This window comes from Lissotriton helveticus, chromosome 5_1 (genome assembly GCF_964261635.1).
Source record: "Lissotriton helveticus chromosome 5_1, aLisHel1.1, whole genome shotgun sequence".
Lineage (NCBI taxonomy): Eukaryota > Metazoa > Chordata > Amphibia > Caudata > Salamandridae > Lissotriton > Lissotriton helveticus.
The window spans coordinates 368,490,512-368,509,080 of NC_136065.1; the positions used below are offsets into that span (position 1 = coordinate 368,490,512).

At 56.3% G+C, this 18,569-nt stretch overlaps 1 protein-coding gene across 11 annotated transcripts in view; it reads left to right on the forward strand.

Annotated features, from left to right (window-relative positions):
• Positions 1 to 18,569, forward strand: part of UBR4 (ubiquitin protein ligase E3 component n-recognin 4) — a 2,329,353-nt gene that overhangs the window by 94,812 nt on the left and 2,215,972 nt on the right. The window lies entirely within an intron of this gene.

An 18,569-nucleotide genomic window follows, 5' to 3' on the forward strand; every position in this document is an offset into this window, starting at 1 on the left:
AAGCCAATTCTTTACTGGAAAGGAAACAAGCTTCTGGGGACCGGTTTCTGGCATTGCAGCCGTCTTCGGCCCGGCTTGCTTGAATCCTGATGGTGCAGTGAGCAAGGGACTCATGTCTGAGCATACCCTGCCACTCCTATAGTGGCCAAAACGATTCCGAAAAGGGGGTGGTGATGGACAGAGCATCTGAGTTAAACAGAACACTCATACCCAGTCAAAAAATCAGGGCTTGATCCATCACCGTCCAAATCCCAGCCTCTCTTGTCTCTTGTGCTGTGCCCCAGGCCAGAGGACTTAAAAAACCTCAGGAAAGTGAAACGAAATTCCGCGCCCACCATCCTGATGAGGCAACGTGACTGCCTTGTGCCTCCGGTGCGAGTAAGTCATAGCTGCCAAGGTTTCAGATTGCTATGTGTGACATTTTCATAATTTTAGAGCAATTATGAGTTGCTTTTCAACGCCTATGAGTTTCACTTAATCTCAAGTAAAATCAAGCAAAGGAAAACCCATAAATATCAAAAGCTGTATTGTTCCCAAAAGACTTTTAGCTCACGCTGCAAAAAATCATTAACAGTTGAATGGCCGCCTAGCTCCCGGAGTCCACCATGCTGCTTGCTACCTGCAAGTTCAGTGGCACTACAATCAGTGGCTCTAAGTCATGACTCATGGTCACGGCCTAAAACGAGTTAGTGTGCACAAAACTACTGAGGGCAGACTGCGTGACTGGACAGTTTTCAGTAACACGGCCCCAGGCAGCTCCAGATCATGACCGGGCTTTTAAAAGCATAGTGAACTTAAGTAGTACAGTTTGGAGAATTAAGCATAGCAACTTACTTCTAAGGGGCAACAGGCGGACACCGTTCCCGCTCGCACTCTGGGACTTTCGTTGCAACCAATGCCACGCCACATTCTGGCTCACACACTGACTGGTGACAGCGTGCTGGACTCAGAGCAGCCACGGCGGTCCGTGCTTCATACTTCGTGACCCTCAACCTGTGCCGAGTGGGTCGCATCAATGACAATCCATAGCATAATCAATTAATAAATACCGCCGCTGTGCGAGTGGCTCATCCATGTTGCCAGCAGGAGGTACTTTCACGAGGAGTCGGCCCTGGAAAGTTCGGGATAATTATCACGCTTCAGTATCGCACATGGGCAGCTGCATTGTACACTTGCTTTCACAGTGCTTAAAAAGCAAGATTTTCAGGTTACATACAGCCTGAACCAGCTCGTGGGTTTTTCGGCCAATCTCCTAAGTGCAGTGAGTAGTCGCCCCATGTATACCCAGCCCTGAGAAATAAGTGCCGGTGCTTAGCACTGGAAAGCACCGGCACAAATTAAGCACTGGCACCAGGGGTATTGCTGTTTGAACAGAACCGCTGCTCATGGGAGTCTCAGTCTCCAAGAGGGTCAAGGCAGGCAGGTCCCCTGGGGTTCTCGAGGTTGCTGTTCGCAGGAGACGCCGGGATTTAGCAGGAGCAGGTTCAAGGATCAACAGGCCGGTAAGGCTGGGGCCAAGTCAGTTGGAGTCATCCTGTTAGCAGCTGCACGGCAGGTCTTTTTCTTTCTGGTCTTCTTTCTTGTTTCGAAATCGGGGCCTGAGGAAGGTAGGTTCAGGGTGCCCCTAAATACTAAATTTAGGGGTTTTACAGGTAGGGTAAAGGCAGGGACCAATAGGTCCCTGTCTTGGGGTGGGTACACCCCTAACCTGCTCCTCTCCTGTGGTAGGGGGGCAGGAGCCTAGTTGTGAGTGGGTAGAGCTCCCCATCCCCAAGATGGCCGTCGCCCGGAGTCGTGCTTCAGCTAGATTCTCCCACCTGAGGGGTGGAGTTGACACAGGCTGGCACACCCCCTTTCCTGACGTAGGGTTTCCCGCCAGTTCTCCTGCCAGAGTGGGGGTCAGAACTGGTGGGGGCCCGTTGCTGAGTACAGCAAGTGGCCTGGAGAAGCTCACAAAGGCGGCATGCCCAGGATGTGCATTGTTGCAGGCTCAGGTGAGCGGGGGGGCTCTCCACCCAGGGGTCCAGCAACATGTCTGCTGTGTTGCAGCCTAGGCAGCCTCTCAGACAAGACGTAGATAGTAGGTTAGGTTTCAGGGGGCATCTCTGAGCACATTTTACATTAAATCCCACACTGGCATCATTGTGGGTTTAATGTGCTGAGAAGTTTGGTATCAAACTTGTCAGTCTTCAGTGTAGCCATTATGGTGCTGTGGAGTTCGTAATGACAACCTCCCAGCACCATATACTCTTAATGGCATCACTGCACTTACAGTGCCCAGGAATGGCCCTGGGTACTGTAGGGGCACAGGGCTCATGCACCTGTGTCCACACCTCTGGCATAGGGCACCCAGCAAGAGCGGTGACTGGAGGGGCGTGGCCAGCCGGGCAACATGGCGGGCGCTACTTGCTAGAGCTCCGCTAGCGAGGCCCCGAATGTATCCTAAAATTCACCTTATAGCGTGGTGGGCACCCGCCGCAGTGGAGCGGAGTAGCTGGGCGACTGTCTGAGAACACCTCCGGTACGGCTTGCCGCGAGTGGAAGGACGGGGGCGCCGAGAGCCCGCTGTCGTGAGGGAGCTGCTGACGGGCCGCTGTAAAGGGCGCGAAGCCCGACTGAGCTCCGTAGCGTAGGGGACCTGCAGCTACTATTGCGGTGGAACCCTGCCCGCGGCGGAGAACTGTGGAGAACGACTGGGGAGCGCCGCGGCAGCCCCGGATCACCTGCGGGGGCGCTGACCAGCCCACGGAGGGTGTCTCGCGGTCCCCGCGAGCGGACTGGACGGCGAGCCACCATCTTGAGGCCAACCGCGACTGCCTCTGTGCGCTCCTGCTGGTTGGCGAGCCTAGCCGTAGAAAGTCAGGCAGCTGACCCGCTGCCGGTTGCAGGAGAAGGAGACGCCCTGCAACGCCCATCGGCACGAGGTCAGCTGGGAAAAACCGGAGGAGAGGGGACAAACAGCCGCCCGACCCTGCCGTGCGGTGCCCGGGGACTGGACGCCGAGAGCCCCGCTGCTGGGGAGCGCTGCTGGCGGAGTGTAGCGGAAGAGGCCCGCTGCTGCTGAGGTGGAGGAGCCTCCGTCTGTGGCGGTGAACCAGGGAGAACACTCGGGAACTGCAGCGGCAGCACTGGACCGACCGCTGGGGGACTGATTGGCTTGTGGAAGATGCCCAGGGGTGCCCAAGAGGGGACTGGTCCCTGAGCCGCCATTTTGTGTCTGCCAGCGCCTACCCCCGCTGCGGAGCGAGAATGTGCTCCTGGCTGCTGACGGGCCCTGGAGACGACCGGGGTATTGGACACCCGATCCGCCGCTGTTTGCGAGAGGAGGTGGTGCCCAGTAGTGCCCAACGACCGGAGGGTGCAGGAAGGCCCCGCGGTGAGCGGGGAGAGCCGGGGGCAGGAGGGCGCGAAGCCGCTGGGACTAGCGCAGTGAGGCTCTAGAGGTGAGCAGAAGAGACGCGGAGGTGGCGTCCTGACCCGGTGTGCGGGCCGTTGTGGGCACAAAGGCTGGGAACGGTGGAGGAGATCTCCCGCGGCCCTCGCTGCGACATCTGGGGGAAGTAGCGGACTGCTAGGGCCCTGAGGAAGTGCATAGACAGGGCGTTCACGACTGAGGAACGATCGCCTGGCGCCTGCTCGGGATCCATTTGTGAGGACGGCCCGAAGAGAGGCGCCCCCCACCCTCCCACGCAAAGCAGCACCTGGCGCAAGGCTTGAAGTAGAAACCGGGGGTGGACTGTGGTGGCGAAGGAGCTTGGCTGGCCCTAGACTCAACTGGAGCTATCTCGACGAGAGCCATCTGTAGAGAGCGGGCTTGTGCATAGCTCCTGACAGTAGTACTGAGGCCGCCCGCGAGTCGGAACTCCCGGCGCACGGCTGCTGGCGCATGGACCTGCCCCCCTGGGAGGCGGCCCGCGCTCTGGCCATCGCCTGAGCTGGTACGGACCACACAATGGTCTGCAGGCACTCCCTCCTTACACTGCTCACTGGAAGAGCTTGAACAACGCCCCTGCTGGTATTGTCGGAGACCCCTTGGGAATCGGCCGCTGACGTCTGGAGAGTGGCGCTCATTGGCGAGAGAAAGAGGCTGCAAGTTAAGGAAACCTAAAGCAGTGGACCACTACTGCACGCCCAGTGGGAGACAGACTGACGAGATCCCGCTACCCAGAGATCACGCCCGACCACTGTGCAGCCGGGAGTGCGGATGCCCACGGCACAGCAAATTGCTATGGGTAGACTGAAGGACAAAGCGCTGCTGCGGCAGCAGGAGGCGAGTGGACAGGATGCGTCGCAGGACCAGCGACGGGCAGCCGTAGTCCCCACAGCTGCGTTAGCGGCGAAAATGGACACAGTTCTAGCGGCAGTGGAATGCATAGGGGCGACTCTGGAGCAAACCAAGACGTCGCTGGAGGGGCGGATTGACAAAGTGACGTCTGATTTCACACTGCTGCACGCCGACCACAGAAAACTGGCGGAGACCGTCACAGAGCAGCGCCAAATGGTTCAGGAAATCCAGCCTGTGGTACGCAGTCACGCAGCGGCCCTACAAGACCTGATAGACAGAGTCCACGGGCTGGAGGATCGTGCCGAGGATGCAGAAGGGCGCTCTCGGCGCAACAACGTCCGGGTCGTGGGCCTGCCGGAAGGAGAAGAGGGGACGGCGCCAGAACGTTACACTGAGACGTGGCTCAGGGAGATCCTACCGCCTGGAGTACTTTCCCCGCAATTTGTGGTGCAACGGGCACACAGAGTGCCTGCGCAGGCCCGGAGGGTGTGAGACAAGCCCCGCCCGTTCCTCTTCAAACTCCTCAACTATAGAGACCGAGACACTGTGCTCTGGGAAACCCGGAAGCTGAACGACCTGCAAGTGGGCAACAGCCGAGTAATGCTTTTCCCGGACTACACTGCGGCGACTCAAGAGACGGAGCTCGTACTTGGCAGTGAAGAAACAACTCGGAGACCTGGACCTGCCCTACTCACTGCTCTTCCCCTCGCGGCTGCGTGTAGTGGCGAAGGAGGGTACACGCTTCTTCGACACTCCAGCGGACATCTGGGATTGGTTGGAGGAAACCGGGCAGTGGTCGGGGACAAGGCCGACAAACCAAGAGGGCGGCGGATGGCAGGAACACCGCTCCAAGAGGAAGAGGAGACGGAGAGGGGCCAAGCGAGGGACAGGCCTGGGACAAGTGGCGCCCAGCCCGGAGAGGATACGACAAGAGCGACAAGAGGCACTGGAGGTGGTGGCCACGCTGGGCGCGGGATCGGGCCACGGAGGGCCAGACCATAGCCGAAACGACGGAGGTGGTATCAGCGGGTCCTCTTCGCCGTCCACTGCACTGTCGGATGACATTATGCGACCGGAGGTGACACCCCAGACAGCGGACTACATTGTGTGATATGCGAAAGACTCATGATGGACTATTGCATGGCCGATGCCCTTGACCACAGGTCAGCTGTATCCTTTGAAAGACTATGGTAACGCACGGATTGGTACTTTTGCTGGCCCGCTGGCCCAAGTACACATAGACATAGCAAGAGGTTAGGCCACTGTGCTGCGGATGCGCAGGCACGCTACTCATCTGGGTCACAAATACACGCGCTACTACACAAGAAGGCGCTGATGGGCAGCTCGCGTAGGCTGGTACGCTCCACTGGTGGTGGCGGCCCACACGCACCCTAACTGCGCTGGGGCTCCGCTGAGGGAGTCCCATGACGGCACCACCGACTGCGCGATCCCCACACGCACACACATTGCGTTCATAGTACACTAGGCAGCTGCTACACATTGCGCTCGCAATAAGCTAAGCCATAGTTTGGTTGAACAGTTTGGACACATCCCCCGTTGGGCATACGCCCATAGCGTTATGAACTCCACCACAGTTCTTAAGTTTCAGATGCAGTCACTGGAGCCTCCTGACGGAAAACCCACCCCCGGACCTCCCACGGCACGCCCCCGCCCCCCCCGGGCGAACACAGCACAACATCTCACAAGGCATGCACTAATATCATGACCTGGAACATCCGGGGCATGCACACCCCATCGCGCCGATACTCTGTTTTTGCGTATATGCAGCGTCATCACACGGGGATCGTGCTCCTACAAGAAACACACATGTCTCGAGGAGAGCTGGACAGGCTCCGCAGATGATGGAGGGGTCAAACCTATGGCACTACCTACTCAGCGCACGCGCGGGGTACTCTGGTCTGGGTGAAGGCAGGGGTCCCCTTCCACCATACAGACAGGCAGGTAGATGCGGAAGGGCGATATACATTAGTGAGGGGAAGGCTTAACGGGCAAGACATACTGCTGGGCTCCATTTATGCCCTTAATACGGAGCAACCTGCCTTCCTGGCGTCTCTAAACCAAGTCCTTCAGCAGTACGCGGGCCTTCCCTGGTTACTAGGTGGCGACTACAACATGGTACTGAACACACAGATAGATCGCTCATATCCACCCCTGCTCGCTGCGGCTGCGACCTCATTGGCGCGGGCGTTTGGTGACTGGTTTGACGCACTGGGCCATCCAGGACCTTTGGCGAGCACAGCACCCCACGGACAAGCTCTACTCCTACTACTCGCCGGTACATGGCCTGCATGTTAGACTAGATAGGATAGTGGGCTCTCAGTCCCTGCTCCCGCTTATAACCAAGTCGGAGTATTTAGGCAGGACACACTCTGACCACAACCCCCTGCTATTCCAGGTTACCTGGGCGGCTGACAGACAACCGGTGCCCACGTGGCGACTGCAGGCGGCTGAGCTAGAGGATGCGGAGTTCAGGTCATCCCTGGGGGGCGCCATTCTCTCCTACTTTGAGGACAATGAGGGCACGGCGAGCGACCCTTTGGTGGAGTGGGATGCACATAAGGCAACCATACGGGGACACTGCATAGGGACCACGTGGAACATCCGAGCACAACTATCAGCGTCCCTGGCCCGCATAGAATCCGCACTACAGCAGTATGAACGGGAGGGGGAGGGTACGGGTAGGCATGCGCTTGAATTGGACTATAAAATATTGGCCAGAGCGGTCGCCGCGCTAAGGGCGCAGGTGGGCTTTTGGTCCACGCTCCCTCTGACGACCACAGGCAGGGTCGCCCTGGCCAAGATGGTGATGCTCCCTCGCCTCCTTTACTACTTCACAAATCTCCCGCTGTTTGTGCCGCTGTTTGTGCCCGCGGCTTTCTTCTCCAAGCTTAATGGGATCCTGCGCGACTTTATATGGGGCGCATCCTGGCACCGGCTGGCCCTAGGGAAGCTATTTCTCCCCGTGGACAGAAGTGGCCTGGCTGCCCCCTGCTTCGAGCACTACTACTTGCTACTACTCACGTCCTCTTGTTATTTGGAGGAAGACTTCCCACTACTGATAATTTCTACTTTCCATGACCATGGAAGTGCCTTCCCAGTGTATTCCCGTGGTTGGAGTGTCTGCTTTTTTGCAGTATTTTCCATGTACTTGTGTTTGGTGCCCTTTTGTAACATGCACACACCACTTTGCCCTTGTAACACACGGTTTGCTACCTCTCACATGTTTTTACCTTTGATACTTGCACAAGTGCCACCTTTGCCTACGTAACGCTTGTTCTTGTGCCTGAGTGTCTAGCACTTATTGCAGTATTATACCTCAAATTATACTTTGTTTTCTCTTGTAACTGCACACTTGTCACTTTTTCCTCTTGTGCACTTTTTACTACCTCATGTATTTTTGGTTGCTCACAATTTTTACTACCTCATGTATTTTGTTTGCTCACAATTGTCACTATTACCTTTACGACCTCATGTATTTTTGGTTGCTCACAATTTTTACTATCTCATGTATTTTGTTTGCTCACAATTGTCACTATTACCTTATGTAACGTAACGTATGCTTTTGTAATCTGTTCTTTTGTAATGTTTCTCATTATGTTTCATTTCTGTTCCTATTGTGAAGCGCTCTGACGCCTTCGGGTAAAGTCCGCGCTATATAAAAATGCATAAATAAAATAAATAAATAAATCAATACTACTTGGCAGCGCTGCTCCAGTGGATTGCGCGCTGGCTAGCAGACAGAGGGAGAGAGGACACTGCTACGGATGAGCCGCCCTACACCTTGGAGCGGATCACCGCGCTGTTCCACCCGCTGGCAGACAGGGCCAAACCCGCCCCGCTCCTATTGGGGTGGCATGTCGGTGCTTCCGTAGGGCACTATACCTCACGAGGAAAGTGCTCCCATACGCGCCCGCAGTGCCGTTGGAGGGCTCACCGGGAGGCGAGAGAGTCCTTACGCACCGCATGCTTGTGCACTGGCAGGAGGCGGAGGTGCAGACGCTGGGAGACCTCTACCAAGACGGTACCCTGATCCCCTTTGAGTCGCTAGTTGCAGAAGCCGGGCTTCCCCCTGGGGGTTTCCTGCTGCACAGATCGCTCATAGCCCGGATGGCGATGAGGTGGGGTGACATGACGGAGAAGCCAACGCAGCATCTGGTGATCCAGTATCTCCACGTCATGGGCAGGGGCAAGCACCTCATTAAATGGTTTGCCGCGTCCCTGCGTGTACACACAGAACTGGACCTAGCCCCCCTCCGTAGGAAATGGGAACGAGACATGGGGAGGCCCCTGGCGGACAAAGAATGGGAGCGAATGCTCAGAAGCCCGGTGCGCATACCCAGAAACATGCGCTTTCGCCAGATCCAAGTTTATATAGTACACAGGGCCTACCTCACCCCGAATTTAATTAATAAATACTTTCACAGGGTGGATGCAGCTTGCCCCAGATGCGGCGAGATTGCTGCAGATCTCCTTCACCTCCTGTGGCGTTGCCCGAGGCTTGGTGATTACTGGGAAGTAATACACGCCCGGCTTGTGCAATGCACTGGTCGCGACGTCCCATGCGACTGGCCAGTGTTCCTCTTGCACCATTTCAAAAGGTCCCCTATTGCCAAAGCGTCGTCCAGATTCCTAGACCTGGGAATGATCGCGGCGGTGCGACTTCTGACGAAAAGATGGAAGGTGAGGGAACCGCCCAGTGTACGGGCATGGACCCGGTCTCTCCTTTCGTGGGGCCGAGCGGAATGGACCGCCATCAGGAGGGAGGAAACGTTGGGATTACGCAAGGAGCCCATGGTGGACAGATGGGAAAGCATGCTCCACGCACTCCAAGCGGCAGAGACGGAGGTGGCTGCGGAAGAGGCTGAGGGCATAGAGGGCGGAATAGAGCATCATGGAGAGGGAGGCGCAGCGACCACCAACGACAGTAATAGAGGCAGCAGCAGCATTGATACCACCGCGCAGGCGGGAGCCCAGGGCCGGGATAATGGGAGGGTGTAGCGAACGGAGGGAACACGCGGACGTCAGCAGAGGAGGACAGAGGAGGGTGGGGCGCGAAAGGCTGACCAGACGAGCTGAGAGGTGCAACACACATTCACTGATTAAAATAGAGGGGAGGGGAGGGGGGTCTTGGGTGGGAGTACGGGGGATCGATCTGTGGGGTGTATAGGTGTTATGACTGCATCTTGTTGTTAATGTTTCTCCGTTACAAATGTGTGGTTACAACCGAGTAAGGTTTACATGAATTGGCAACCCAGATGGAGAGATGGCGCAAAGACTCCCACATACTGCGGACATGCATGAACGGCTGATGTTCAGACACTCCCTACATAGGTCATACCGAATTAACGTCTTTGTAGCGATGATGTCACCAGGGTACTGACAAAGTATTAGGGTGCTTGTAACTATAATTGTGCATGCTGTCTAAAAAACGTCCACTCCGATCTTTGGAATTGTTTACTACAAAATGCCAATAAAAAGAGTTGACAAAAAAAAAAAGAGCGGTGACTGATGTATGCCAGGGCAGTGGGTTTGTGGGCTTGGCACACAGGGATGTGTGCCATGTCGACTCTGTTTAGGTCTGCACCTGGACACTCAGCCTGCAAAAGCACTGTGGGTGTGTCAGGGTGCAGGGCCCCTAAGGGTGGCACAATAAGTGCTGCGGCTCTTAGGGTTCTTCTCTGGCCACAATGCCCTGGGTACACATGGTACCATTTACCAGGGGCTGACATGTGGCCAGAGATGCCATTTGGGTTTTGGCTTCAATACAGTTTTAGGGAAGGAACACAGGTCCTGGGCACTTGATTGCCAGGAGCCCAGGGCACACTCAGTCAAAGCACATCAGCAATTCAGCAAGAAGTGGGGGCATACCATGCAAGAAAGATGGCACTTTCTCACAAAGCCCATGCGATTAGTTGGAAAAACAAGAGAATAAAGCGACACAGCTTAGTTGTACGCATGTGTTTTATTTTTTCTTTCTCTTCTTTTTGTACAATATCTTCCCATCTCTACCATCCTCTTTATTAGAGGGTTAGATGGTCAAGAAAAGTTTTTTTATGTACACCTGGGTGTGGTGATAGTGTCTGTCAATATTGAACTTAATAGACAGACCATTTTACTTACCTCGACTTTCTTGTTCTTTCCTGGTACTTGGAGAAGACGCATCACTGGAGACCGTACTTGGGACCTAAGAAAAGGGCAAGAAGAAAAGTTTCACTAAGGCATGAAGAAGTCCTGACAAACTCAGAACCAAGACATATTTTTCTTTGGGTTTTACTCAAATTCCTCTTGTTACATTGACTTCTCAAAATAAAAAAGCCAAGATTAAGAAACACATACGGCCTCCCAGATTTATTTTCCGACCCATCCCCGACACTGCACCCGCTCTTTTTTCCTTTCCTGCCCATATCTCCCAAATGCATCACTTTGAGTTCCTGGGTGGGCTTTGCTTCTTACTAGAGGAGGATTACAAATGATTGTGCTTTTTTGCTCCAGTAGATCCTCGGCTGGTTGCATTGATTAGGTTTTTGATAGTTTGAACTTTAAAAACCTGAGGAATACTTATTTTGATTTTATTTGATCCTTTTGAGAATTTAATACATTTGATTTAAAAGCAAAAGTAAGGGTATCTCTGACTCCTATCAAATTCATCATCTAGAGCAGTGGTTCTTAACCTGTTGTCCGGTGATCTCTGACCATCAGCAACGCCTACTGAGGGTACCTGCGACTATTACCAAAATGAATTATAATAAAATTAATACATTAAAATTAATAAACTATATACACATAAAGAAGCTAAATTGAGAATGTGAAAATATTTTCCATATTTGATTGTGCATTAACAAAAAGTTTTGATATTTTAGCCCTTGTTTTGTGTATACTTGTTTTTATATTTTTGTGTTTTGAAGTTGAAATCATAGAAAATGCTTAGTTCGGGGCTCACCATCTTTCATTAATAACTCGGTGGGGGTCCCTAGATTTTAGGGATGATTCATTGGAAGTCCACAGAAATCAAAAGATTAAGAAACCCTAATATAGGGTAATTATGGGAGAGTGGCCGTTTTTTTCTTTTTCTAGCTGAAAGCTTTCTTCTGGTGAGACACATTGATCTTTCTTGCAATAGTTGCTTTCCACAGTCACCATTCTTTTACTTTTTTTCTTTTTCCTTAATGTTTTTTGTATGCAGTAAATTGTTGTAGTTCATAATCTGGGAACACGAGATGATGGACGGAACACTGAAACTTTTCAGACGCTCTCCCCCAGTCACAGATCTGGGTTGAATCCATTTTTTTTTTTTTAAATAATTTTTATTGTAAGCATACCTGTACAGGCCTTTACATATAGAAACAGCGTCAGAAAAGCGAGCAGGTATATAGTGTGGCACGTCAACCAGTACACAGCCGTTATGCCCACAACCCGGGGGTTGGGCGGCGATGATGTCTCTGCTCTTTCATGCCTGACGTTCTAGATAGAGGAGTGGCTGTCAAACGGATCACGTGCATGCTTACGTTTATAGTCCTACCCAACTGTGCGCTAATACCCCCAACTCCCACCCCCTGCGCCATTCCTACAACTCCCCCCCCCCCCCCCATGCCCCTTCCCCCCCACCACCTCCCAACTAAGGCTTCTCTAACGGACATGTCTGGGGTACTGGTAAGAGCCCCCCTGCATTACCGCTGCCACTGGGCGCTCAACTGGCCTCTGCCACCCTGCCTACGTCGGGGGCCTCCTCCTCTTCGTTAGCCTCATTATCCCTGAGTGCTTGAACCATCACTTCCCATGAGGTCGCAGTGTCTGCTGCAGTTTGGGTAGGGGTCCTGCGCGCCAGCTGGTACCTATGTGTGCTGTCAGCCGCAGCCCATTTTAGAAATTCCTGCCGCCACCTCCGTGGAGTTGGCCCCACCCTCGCCTTCCAGTTCCTAGTGATCTCCCTCTTAGCCACCATCAACCCCATATCGATGAATTTGCTCGTGAGTTTGGTCTTGGGGGTATGGGGGAACCAATGCAAGAGACATTCCGCCGGTCCATAGTCTATGGTCCTATCTGTCACCTCATTCAATACTTCCCCTATTTCCTGCCAGTAATCCCGAAGGGCCGGGCACGCCCATAGCATATGCACTAATTCCGCCCCTTCCTCCGGGCACCGGGGACAAGTTGCTGTCACCGCCCCGAAATACCGCCTGATCCTCCCCGGGGTCATGTACGCCCTGTGTAATGTGTAATAGTGGATTAATTGGAAGCGAGCGTTTCTCGTGCTGTTGCGAGCCCTACGGATTAGCTGTGCCCACGTTGTGTCGGGTATGTCCCTACCCAGGTCCGCCTCCCACTTGGCTTTTAGGGCTGGAAGGAGGGGAGCAGCCTCTCTAACCATTCGGTTGTATAGGCACGTTACCGCCTTGATCGTGCCCGCCGCCATCATAGTGTACTGGCATGCTGCCGCCGTCCCAGGTTCCTCAAGGCCTGCCCCCCAGTGGGCCTGTATTGCTCTGGTCACCGCCGCATGAAGCAAGAATCCCCCTCTCGGGACACCAAAGCGGTCCATGAACTCCTGGAACGGGAGCAGCGCGCCATTTTCGTAGAGGTCCCCGACCACCTGTACTCCCGCCTCTTCCCACCCCTGAAGCTGCGACCAGTCGCCCCCATGTGGCAAAGCCGTGAGCATGCCCAGAGGGATCTCCGGTGCGTATGGGCGCCGAACCCTGGCCCTCCTCTGCACTCTGTTCCAGCATTGTCGGTACGTGCGCTGTTCCAGCGATAAATCCCGACTGTCCAGCCGCTGCTGGAGGGTAATATACGCTAGGACGTGTCTGGGTGTTCCCCGCAAGCTGTCGTCCTCCGGGCCCCGATATACTCTCGCCACCTCTTGCGTGAAGATCTGTAGTTGGGCTGCAAGATAATAAAGTTCAAAGTCTGGCACCGCCAGTCCCCCCTCATCTTTTGGGCGAGAAAGCGTGGCGAGCGCCACTCTGCAGCGCCCCGCTCCCCAAATAAACGTTGTTACCAGAGATTTAAGCAGCCGAAAGAAGGAGCTGGGTAGCCAAATCGGGAGCGTCCGGAAGTAATATAACAGTCTCGGCAGGGCAACCATCTTTAGCAAAGAGATTCGGCCCGCCACCGATAGTGGCAGCGTGGCCCAAAAGGCCATACAGCCCCGCAGTCCTCGCACGCATCTTCCCAGGTTGCCCTCAAACAGGGCCTCCGCCGTGTGGTAAATGTGGACCCCCAGGTACTTGATGCAGGCGGGTTCCCAGGCCGCCTCCGACCGGTGTCGTGGCTGGGCCGCGCCCTCCTGCAGCGGGAAAAGACACGTCTTGGGCCAGTTGACCCTCAGGCCCGACAGTTCTCCAAAGCTTTCTAGCAGCGCTTCCGCTCCCTGCAGATCCTCATCGCCGTCGCGGAGGAATAGCAGTAAATCGTCGGCATACAGCGAAATAAAATGCTGTCCGTCTCTAGCTCGCACTCCCCGGAAATGCCGCCCCGTCCGGGCCTCAGCCGCCAATGGCTCTATGGCCAACGCAAACAAAAGCGGCGATAGGGAACAGCCCTGCCGAGTACCGCGTTCTACCGGGTAGCGGAGGGACACCGTCGCCCCTACTCTCACCCTCGCTAATGCCTCCGCATACAGGACTTTCGTCCAATGAATATAGCCCGGACCCAGCCCAAACCGCTCCATCACAGCATAGAGGTAGTCCCACTCCAGGCTGTCGAAGGCTTTCTCAATGTCGACCGAGAGGACCAGCTCCGTCCCAGCCCCGCCGACCAGCCCGTCCATGAGGCGGACAAGCCTCCTGATGTTTATGGTGGTGTTACGCGTCGGTATAAAACCGTTCTGGTCTTCATGTACCAGGCTCGTCATGTGAGGTAGGAGCCTCGCCGCTAGTATGGAGCTCAGGATCTTATAATCTGCGGTGAGCATGGAGAGTGGGCGATAGGACGCGGGGTCGCCACCCTCTCTGCCAGGCTTCAGCAGTGGGACCACTAACGCCTCCCGCATTGACTGAGGCAGCCGGCCCGCGTCCTTGGCCTCTTTATACACGGTCAGTAGTCGTGGTGCCAGAACGTCTAGGTACTTACTATAGAACTCTATGGGGAGCCCGTCGATACCCGGCGATTTATTCCGTGCCATGCGCCGCACCGCCGCCTTGATCTCTGCCAGCGCGACGTCCGAGCCCAGATCCTTTGCCTGTTCCGCCTCCAGCCGTGGGAGGGGCAATCCAGACAAGAAGGGTCCCGCCAGCTCCATCCTGTCGCCTGGGGAGCTCTTGTAGAGGCCCTCGTAATACGTCTGGAAGCCATCGACTATGCCCAGCTGAGTATGTTGCACCGCGCCCGCCGCATTCCTCAGTTGGAGTATGGGGGAGCATCTTCGAGTGGGGTTCGAGAGCCACGCTAGGAGGGTGCCCGCCTTATCGCCCTCCACGTGGGAGCGCAGTACATAACGCTTATGGTCGAAGGCTCGGAGCCGCTCCACTTCAACGGCTACTGCCTCCCTGGCCGTGCAGAGCGTCTCCTGGAGCTCAGGGCGCCCTGGCCGCTCCTTCTCCACCTCCCTCAGCCTGGTATCCGCCTTGGCCAAATCGCCCAACAACACCTTCCTCACGCCCACATAATCCCTAATGCAGATGCCCCTGACTACTACTTTAAAGGCGTCCCACTCCGTCGCCCTAGTGGATGCCGTTCCTTCATTCTCCGCGAAGTATTGAGCCACCCCCTCCGCTAGGGCCGCTCCGAAGAGGGGGTCCTCTAGGGTCTCAGGCCGCAGTTTCCAGGTAGGGACCCTGGGTGGTTCTGCCACCCACGCTAGCCGGATCAATAGCGGATTATGGTCTGAAATCGTTCTCGTCAGGTACTCAGACCCCGTAACGTGCGGCAACACCCCTCTGGAGCAGAGTATCGTGTCCAGCCGGACATGTAAGTCGTGGAGCCCGGAGAAAAAGGAATAGTCCCGGTCAGTCGGGTGCTGTCCGCGCCAGACATCCACAAGTTCCCAACTTTCCTGCCACTCCCTTCTGCCCTTAGATAGCCTGTGGACCGGGGAATCGTGCAAGGGGGGGTGGGACCTATCCAAAGAGGGGTCCGCAATGGAGTTAAAGTCGCCCCCCAGAAGGATCGGGCCCACCAGGGAGTGAGCCAGTCGCCCCGAAAGCGATGTGAGGAAGGCCAGCTGGTCCACATTTGGGGCATATATACTAGCCAGGGTAACCTCCCTACCTTCCAGCTTCCCTTCCACCACCACATACCTCCCTTCCTGGTCTATCCACTGGCGCGTTAGTTGGAAAGGTGTGCCTGCTCTAATCCATATTAGTACCCCCCTAGCATAGGCTGAATAGCTGGTGTGGTAAACCTGCCCCCGCCATCTCCTCTGTAGCGCCGCCCCCTCCTGCCGTGTAAGATGTGTCTCCTGAAGCATCGCGATGTGCACTCCCCTTCGTACTAAATAGGCATGTACCTTGTGTCTGCGCTGCATAGTATGTAGGCCCCGCACATTCCAGGTAATACAGTTCAACTTTTGTACATTAGCCATTGTCCCAGTGATCTGGTCGAAATCCTCCCTCCAGTTCTCGCCCGTCGGTGGTGGTGGTGCCCCCCCTGAACAAAACAAAACATCCCAACAGTCCTACCCACGGTGTACCCAGGGTCAACACCTGCAAGAAGAACAAACAATCCCCAACTGTGGAACCCCCCCCCACCCCCAGAACAGGCCCCAATATCATGATACTAGTTCCCATCCAAACTCCCACACCTGAGTGACCCAGGTCTCGACTACACAGCCGCAGCCGTGGGTGCCTTAAGGGCCTACGGAGCGCGGACTCGGCCCGAGGGGTGCTGCGCCACCCAACTCCCTGCCCCCTCCCCAATTCCACATGTCCTCCCCGCTTTGAGTCCTCTGGTGTGCCCCGGTCCCCGCTATACTCGTGGGCATGGGTCCACTTCCCAGCACCCAAACTTTACCCATCGTGTCCTGCCAGTGTTTCAGACATTCAGGATCTCGTCCGCCGTCTGCGGTGTCACCAGCGGCCCTCCAGTCCGAAGAATCCCAGAAAGGTCCGATTCTGAGCCCGAGGCCGATGCATGAGTGTCCGAGTCCGTGGCCCCTCTGGAGTCGGGGCCCTCTGCCCGAGCCTGCTTCTCCACTTCCTGTATCGCGGCCCGCCGTTCCGTTTCAGTCTGGGAGGCCGTCGGTCCTAGCTTCCCCCTCCCTCGCTTCCTCAGCCTCTGTGATTTCCGCAGCCGTGCCGGTGGGCGGTCTCGCTCCTTCTCCCGTTCCTCTCGCGCCTTGGCTCCGTCGGTGCCAGCTTTGTATGTCTCCCACCAGTCCCAGGCCTCCGCCGACGTGCTAAAGAAGACCGCCTTGTCGTCCACCACGACTCGCAGCCTGGCAGGGAAAAGTAAGGAGTAGGCAATCCCTTCAGTCCGCAGCTCTTTTTTGATTGTGAGGAAGGAGGCCCGCTGTTTCTGTCTCACAAAAGTGAAATCCGGAAAAAGTGTAACTCTGCTGTTCGCAATCTGAAAGGGGCCATCCTCCCGAGCCCTCCGCAGGAGAAGATCTCTGTCCCTGTGGTGGAGCACCTTGGCTATTATCGGTCTGGGCGGAAGCCCGGGCTTGGGAGGACCCGAGGGGACCCTGTGGGCCCGCTCCAGAGTGAAAAATGGCGAAAGTCCTTCCGGTGCCACCACTGTTTTTAGCCATTCCTCCATGTAGGCAACCATGTCCATTGCTCCCTCCGTCTCCGGCACACCTACGACTCGCACATTGCCGCGCCGGCTCCTATTTTCAGCGTCTTCCGCCCGCCGTTCCAGGGTGCGTATGCGATCCAGGGCCTCCATTAGCTGTCTCTCGGTCACCTTATGGGCCGGCGCTAGCTCCTTGATCACCGTCTCGGCCTCCTTGACCCTGTCTTTTAGCTTGTCGTGGTCCGCCCGGAGCAAGCCCAGCCCCGATGCCACCTGCGCTATATCATTGTGGAGTGCGTCTCGGGTGGCCGTTATGGCCTCCAGTATTCGATCTTGCAACCGCTGCAGGTCTGTCTGCTCGGTGGGGCCCCCCTCCGCCGCCCCAGAAGTTGCCGCCTCCTCCGCCTTAGTTTTTGGCTTCCCCATCGCAGTAGGCCTCGCCGCTACCGACCTCCCCTGCAGTCCGCGGTGCTCCGGGCCCCTGCCACGTGGCCCTCTCCTGTGCGCTATGGGGTGGCTCTGCGCTGAGGTCGTGCACCAGAGGATCGTCCGCTTCGTGGCTCGTCCCCCGGGGCCTGTGGCCTGTGGCTGCCCGCTCCCACCCCCCTGGGCTAGTGCGCTTGGTGCATATCGCCACAGGGGACCGGCGCCGCCGAGGATCCTCCACTAGGTTTTGGGCTCCCCCGTTATGCCCCTGCACACCTCCACAGCATCCGCGGCGAGGGGGGGGGGGGAGGGGGCCCCCAGTAATACGCTCTGTGCACCGCTTCTCGTGGTGCGCTGCTCAAAGTAGCCTCCCCTCACCTGCTGATGTGTCCTGGGCCCAGAGCTGGGGCGCCGGTCTACTGCTCGTCTTTGCCGCGGTGGGGGCCGTCTGCTCGCACCACCCGCTCCGGCTTCCTCGGGCGGATCTTCGCCTCCCGCGGTCGCGGTCTCCGCGCTCAGCTGCCGAGGGTGAAGGATCGGCCGCCACAGCAGGGGGATCGCCGCCCGGGGCCCCGAGCCGGCGATCGCGCTCAGCGCTCCAGCTCCGGCAGCGCGGATCCCCGCTTGTCCCCCGGAGTCCTAGATCTGCACCGCGGCCGCCATCTTGTGCGGCGCTCTCGGTCACTCCGCTCAGGCGGTCGCCGCAATCGGCGGTCGTTCTGCCCACCGTGTAGCCGTTAGTCGGTCAGATGCCGCCCAGCCAGTCTCCGTGAAGGGTCAGTGCGGCGCCGGGGCACACCTTGGCTCTGCGGCCCCTTTTACAGGATGAATGTAGGGAATAGGCACGGAGCTCCGGGCTCACGCCGCCATTTCCCTCGGCGCTCAAGCCACGCCCCAGATCTGGGTTGAATCCATCATCGTTCTTTAGCTCACTTTGCCACTCCCGTTCAGACCCAGCCATGTGCAAATCAGTCTTGAGCCTGTTCCTCATGGGATCAGTTCAGCACGATCGGCCAAGCCAGGTCTTCCCTGGCTCAGAAACGAGCATCCTGGGGCTGGTTTCAGGGCAACAACCATCATTAGCCAGGCTAGCTTGAATCCAGTGGTAAAGTGAGCGAGGGACCCACGTCTGGGAACTGGGTCAAGACTGATTTGCATATGGCTG